We start from the raw sequence: 7,292 nt of genomic DNA on the forward strand, positions 1-7,292 counted from the left end.
AAGATTTGACTTTGGGATAGCGTATATGACTTGAATTCTTGAAAGATTATGGTTTGACAATTGTATATCAATTGGAAAGAACAAAAGTGGCTATAGATATTCCGACTAGGAAATCCCTATATACTTTGTAAGCCATGGATACCATTATGATTGTCTGATAATAGCTTAATTTTAGCTAAGTATAGAGCTAAACTAATGTTTTTACAACAAAATGGTGAAACTCAGAAAAGTAATAATATGTTATAAGTTAAATGAATACAGTGTGAAATAATTTCTAATTCAGAATTTCAGAATAGATCTGATAAATGTTTATTATTCAGAGACAGAGTTTGTGTACTGAAGAATTTGGAACTTTTATAGAAAATTTTACATGAGTGATCACAATAGTACTATGTCTGTTTATTTGAAGAATGATAAAATGTATAATGATTTGAAAAATATGTGTTAGTAGCTTGGAATGAAATGCGGTATTTCTGAATCTGTGTTTAAATGTTGGATGCATCAGCAAGATAAGGATGAAACTTTCAAGATGATTATAGCCAGCGAAGATACTGAAATGGAAATGAGACAAAATTACTATGAACTTTATATCAGGATTATCCTTGTCAATAAAAAAGAAAGATACTATTTGAGTAATTGTCGATTGTTTGACGAAGCATGCACATTCCATTCTGGAAAGAGTGGATTTCACACATGATAGATTGCTTGAATTATTTGTTTTTGAGATTGTCAGATTATATGATGTGCTAGTTTCTGCTAATTGTCAAATTATATGATGTGCTAGTTTCTGCTATGTCTGATGGAGATCTACAGTTTAAATTCCGATTCTAAAACAAGTTACAAGAAACTCTGGGTATACGGTTACATTTTAGTACCATATTTCATTTTCAGACAAATGATCAATCTAAACATACAATTCATACAATTCAGATATTGGAAGATATGCTTCGATGTTGTATACTTGAATTTGAAGGTAACTGAGAAAAGTATTTGCCTTGGGTTGAATTTGCTTATTATAACAGTTAACAATCAAGTACAAAATTATACTGTACAAGGCTTTATATGGTCACAAACATAAAACTTCAGTGTTTTGGACGGAGTTCAGTGGGAGAAGATACATGTAATAGGTTTGATTCTTTGAAACTGAAGAAACATGAAGTGATCTGAGACAGTTTAAAAGTAGCATTTGATCGATAGAAATCTGATGTGAATCTGAAATGAAAAGAAATAGAGCTTCAGATTGGCGGCAAAATATTTTTGAAAGTTTCGCCATAGAAGAAAGTTCTCCGATTTGGCAGTAAAGGTAAATTAATTTTGTGGTTTAATGGGTCATATGTGATCATTGAAAAGAATTAGACCTGTTGTGTATTGATTGGTATTATTATCAGAACTCTACAGAATTCACAATGTTTTATGTGTATATGTGTTATGGCAGTATCGATCAGACCAATCATCTGTTATTTCTTTGATAGAGATTAAAATTCAGCTTGGCATGATTTACAGTAAGTGACTAGTTTAAATTTTGGCATGTGAAGTGAAAGAAACGAAAAATAAAAAGGTAGCTTTTACTAAAGTTTCTGACAATGACATGATATATAGGGAGCTACCTATGAACTAGAGGAAACTATGAGAGAGTAATGTCTGAATCTTTTTACTGGTAAAATTTTCGAGGACAACAATTTCTTAAGGGGGAGAGTTGTAAGAGCCCAATTTTGGTGAAATCAGAACAGTGGTTTGGGACCACAAATTCGAGCCAAAAATATAATTTATTTTATTTTATTACATGGTCCATAATACGATAGAAATGTCATGTGAAAATTTTGATAAGAAAATTTTACCGATTATGTGCTTAATTACGAAAAGGACCAAATCACATAAAATGAAAAAGTTGAATTTTAGAAGCTATAAGGATTAAATAGTATGAAATTCAAAACTTTAGGTCCTTATATGATAATTAGACCATTAAAGAAAATATGTAGATATTTTGGTATGACTCATCCATGGAAAAATGAAAAAGGGCTAAAGATTAAATTGGAAAGATGAAAAGTTATTAAATGACAATTTAATTAAATGAAAAAGAAAAAAATTCATATCATCTTCCCCAAATATTTCTATGGAAACCCTAGGAGAGAGGAATAAGACTTATCAAGCTTATTTGGGTAAGTAATCAAGCCCCGTTTTCAGTAATTTTTATATTTTTGAAACCGGGATAGTCTAATCTATCTATTTGGGGGATTAATTTGAAAAGTTATCAAAGTATGAAATTTGGGTCATGGATGAATATGCTAGAAATATGAAATTTATGGTAGAAAATGAAAGGTTGTTGATAGATAAACAACTTTTACAAAGCAATTTTTGATGGAAACTTGATTTAGGGACTAAAATGAAAAAGTGATAAAACCCACAGAAAATTCTAAAATTTGTGAAATGTATGTGCTGTAAATACAGTATATAAATTTTTTTAAGGCTTGGAGTAGGGAGTAAATTACATAAATTTCATTTTCCGAGCCTAAGGAAGAAATGGGAACTTATAGAAAAGTTGGGGCAAAATGGTAATTTTTCCTAGGATAAAAATTGAGTCCACTTGAATATAAAATATGATACATTGATGTCAAATTTACTCATATAGATCCAGATAGGCCAAATTCGGAGCTAAAATGAGGAAAAGAGGAAAAACTCGGATTAGCAGATTCTTCATACACGAACAATTGTTGAGGTAAGTTCGTGTAAATAAATTTTATATGTTTTTATGCTTGAAGTAAGTGTTGTGTTTTTGAATTGTATAAATATCATATATGTATATGACGTTGAAAATATACATGACAAAGCTAGATTAACGAAAATGTAATACTCATAACCCGTATCCTCACCGGAATAGGGTCATAAGACATTACAGAATGATAACACAATTCCGAACAGTTATGTAACACCCCATACCCGAGACCGTTGCCGGAGTCGAACACGAGGTGCTAACAGACTTAATTCATTTATTTTCACAGACCATTTTAAAAATTTCCAGACAAGCTGGCTAACTGTGTCACTGTCACCTTAAAAATCATATCTTGAGTTCCAAAACTCGAAAACCAGTTTCGTAAATTTTACCTGAAACTAGACTCATATATCCATCTACAAATTTTTTTCTAGAATTTTTGGTTGAGCCAATTAGTACAGTTTATTAGTTAAAATCTCCCCTGTTTCAGGGTTTGACTACTCTGGCCTTCATTCATTACGACTTAGATATCTCCTTTTACAGGGCTTCAATACTTATGTCGTTTGTTTCTAAAGAAACTAGACTCGAAAAGGAATCTGTACATATAGAGCATGACTTCTAATTATCTCTGGTTAATTTATAGTGAATTTCCAAAGTTGGAATAGGGGATCCAGAAATCGCTCTAGCCCTGTTTCACGGAAACTTAAGCATCTCATAAAATACGGCTCATATGATCGTTTTGTTACTTTCATATGAAAATAGATTCATCAAAGTTAGATTAAATAATTTATTCACTATTTAATTTCATTCCTACTATTTTTAGTGATTTTTCAAATCCACACCACTGCTGCTGTCAGCATCTGTTTTTAAGGTAAACTTTACCTATTTCATGGTTTTCCATGAATCAACTAGAATTTGTCATACAAAGCACCAAAATGATCATGATTAACCATTCCAATGGCTAATCGTTACCAAACATTTCCATACCTCTCAATGAACAACATACAAAACGATTATAATGCTATGCTCAAAGTATATATATGCCATTTTCGCATGGCTATCCAAATTTATACAAAACCAAAGGGTACATGACCAACAACAACAAGGGTAGTCCTATACATGCCATTTTCAGAGTTCAACCAAAAGTGTACCAAAAGGGCTTTGATAGTGTGGACGACTTCAACTTCGACAATCCCGAGTCCGATAGCTGACGAACCAAAATCTATAAAACAGAGATTCAAAGAACGGAGTAAGCATTTAATGCTTAGTAAGTTTTGAGCAATGAAATTAGGCACAACTGAAGTATAGCATTCATATAACTAAACGGATAATTTCATATACACATATTCTCAAAAACCAGTCCTACTTCACATTTCCAACCCTCATATTCACACATAAGGGATCAACTTAACCAAAGGCCGGAAGCTCATTAATTGACTGAGCGAATAATATTTAAAAGGAATCAACTACTCCAATGCATATACGAAACGTACCCCATCGTTGGGATTTTACGAGCGTATTAATTGAAATTATTACAGCAAGATCGCTCATTCCCAAACCAAGTACCTTCGAAATTTAGCCGGATATAGCTACTTGCTCAAATGCCTTCGGGACTTAGCCCGGTTATAGTAACTCGCACAAATGCCTTTGGGACTTAGCCCGGATATAGTAACTCGCACAAATGCCTTCGGGACTTAGCCCGGTTATAGTAACTCGCACAAATGCCTTCGGGACTTAGCCCGGTTAGAGTAACTCGCACAAATGCCTTCGGGACTTAGCCCGGATATAGTAACTCGCACAAATGCCTTCGGGCTTAGCCTGGAATTAGTCACTAGCACAAATGCCTTCGGGACTTAGCCCGGTTATCATCCGAATATCCATGCACATATCAATAAATCATGACACATCTATATTTCATTTTCGTAACTAGAATTCAAACACAAGTCACTTATCAAGCATTATCATTTTCGGCTCAATAGTTACATACAAAGAGCATGATTTTGATTTACTTAAAACATGATCTAATCGAATCATAATCTAAGATCCATTACTCAAAAACTTACCTCGGATGTTGTCGAACGATTTCGGCGGCTATTCGATCACTTTTTCCTTTCCCTTATCCAACTTTGGTCCTCTAAGTTCTTGAGCTAATTCAAACAAATTTAACTTATTAAAGTCTCATTATGCTAGCTTATGGCCGAATATGACAAGGAGTTTGATAGGTCATATGGCCACCTTTAGCTCAAATACAAAATGGTCATACGCATTTTTAATCACATTGAGTAATTTAATACAATTAATCTAACATTTCCTCATGTGCACCTTTATGACCGAATACACACATCATTAACCTAATATCAATTAACTAAGCACTTTAACAAATTCTCCTTGAGCCGATTATCTAAGTCAAGATAGATTCATCATTATGCTCGCCTATAACCGAATACATGCAACACCAATCTATCTCATGTGGCCGAATATGCATGTCTATGTTGAGGCCAATTATATGCTTAATACTTCCTACAAATATGGTTACTTGTATTGACTACATACCATTTTGTTTCAAGTTCAAAACTCGGCTAATACACATATATACACTAGTAATCAAATACTAACATTTGCACTTCACCTTACTACCATTTTTCATCCAAATAACATGAACAACAACCATATTTCTCTTCTACTTCCTACCATGGCCGAATGCATCAAGACACCATACCATTTCAATTTTGGTCATGGGTTAAACAAAGAACTTAATGTCTAACTCAAAAATGCTAAAAAGAAAATCCAAGAGTCATCAATCCACCATCACATGTATCATTACAAAGCTTCACATTTAGCATGCAAATGACATCAACACAAATCCACCTTAGCCGAAACTTAACTCATCTTCATGCCTCATCACCACAACATCAAACACCAACCAAGAAGACAACACCCATGGCCGAATATCATCTCCATCACATAGCAAAGATTTAAACCATGGGCTAGGTAGAACTCAAGCTAACAACTAAAAACATGCATGAATCTCATGGAACAACATCAAACTTACCTCCTCCTAAACACCAACCAACCGAACATGAAGCAAGAAAATCCTCTTCTTCTTCCTTCCTCAAGTCACGGCAATGGAGGAGTAGCCTAGCTCATTTTTTTTTTCTTTTTCTCTTTCTCCTCCTACTAACCACTATTATTTTATTACCCATGCTCCTTATTTTATCATTCCTCCCATAAAACACTAACATGTTTATGACATGTTTTACCCATCACATTTTGTCCACCCTCATTGTCATGGCCGGCCACTACCAATTAAGTGGGGAAATTGACATGCAAGTCCACCCTTTTTATTACATGCACTAATAGATCCTTATAGATTAACCTATCACATTTCAAAAGTGTCACACATAAGTCCTATTAACTAAATTCACATGCAATTAACTAAATCGAAGCTTAAAACTTTCACACATTCATATTCACATATTTTAGACAATAATTATCATATAATTTGGTGACTCGGTTTAGCGGTCCCGAAACCGCTTTTCGACTGGGGTCACTTTAGGGCTGTCACAAGTTATATATATACATGAATAAATTCCGAAGATCGATCAAATTTATTTCATAAACTAACACAACTCTTAAAATTTGAAAACATTTCACATCTCATGTTTATGCAGTTATATCACTTATAAGCAATAAAATATAATATATCATCGAAAATATTTAGCTTATGCCGATATAACAAGGATAAAATATAAACTCTAATGAACATCTAATTAATATAATGCATGAGTATATATATTGGCTATTAAATTAATACTTAAAAAAAATCAAATATTGGTATATTATACAAATTACTATCTTTATAAATATATACAAGTAACTAACAAAATTATTACATAGTATCTATTCGAAGAACAACCACATGAGTCACATATTTTTTTTATTTTTTTAATAGTCCAATATTTATACATGCTATAATCATAAAATGGCTCATTCATAAAACTAATCTCTATGACTTTATTGGATGTTACGTCATGGTGATCGAATATTATTACAACAAAGTACCTCTTTATAATATCTATCAATCAGTATAAATTATACTCGATTTACCATTCATCTCAACTCTATTATTTATCTTGCAAGTTTTTAATTTAAATAATATATATCAAACCATCTCAATTATCATGCCTATTTTATCCATCACTAAAGGAAATTAATTTATGCATTTCCACTACCGTACAACCAGGACATGTAGACCAACGTTCATTCAATTACAAAATATATACTATATCCAAATCAACTAATATGTCAATGAACAGGAACATGTCTTGTACCTTGACTGATATGTCACAAACCTGGATGTATGCATAAGCAATACACGAAGCACCAACAAATTCCCAAACACACATCACATAATGGAACTAGTCAAATACTTTATTCGCAAGCATTATACTCATATATAACCTTAGTCAAACTAAGCACAAATATTTTTAGTAGTCATTATCCACTTCAAGCATATATGTTATTTACCACAACTACCATGCAAATATAGAACATAGCATTATAACTAAGGTATACTTAAATC

The sequence above is a fragment of the Gossypium hirsutum genome, chromosome A08 (genome assembly GCF_007990345.1).
Source record: "Gossypium hirsutum isolate 1008001.06 chromosome A08, Gossypium_hirsutum_v2.1, whole genome shotgun sequence".
In the NCBI taxonomy this organism is placed as follows: domain Eukaryota; kingdom Viridiplantae; phylum Streptophyta; class Magnoliopsida; order Malvales; family Malvaceae; genus Gossypium; species Gossypium hirsutum.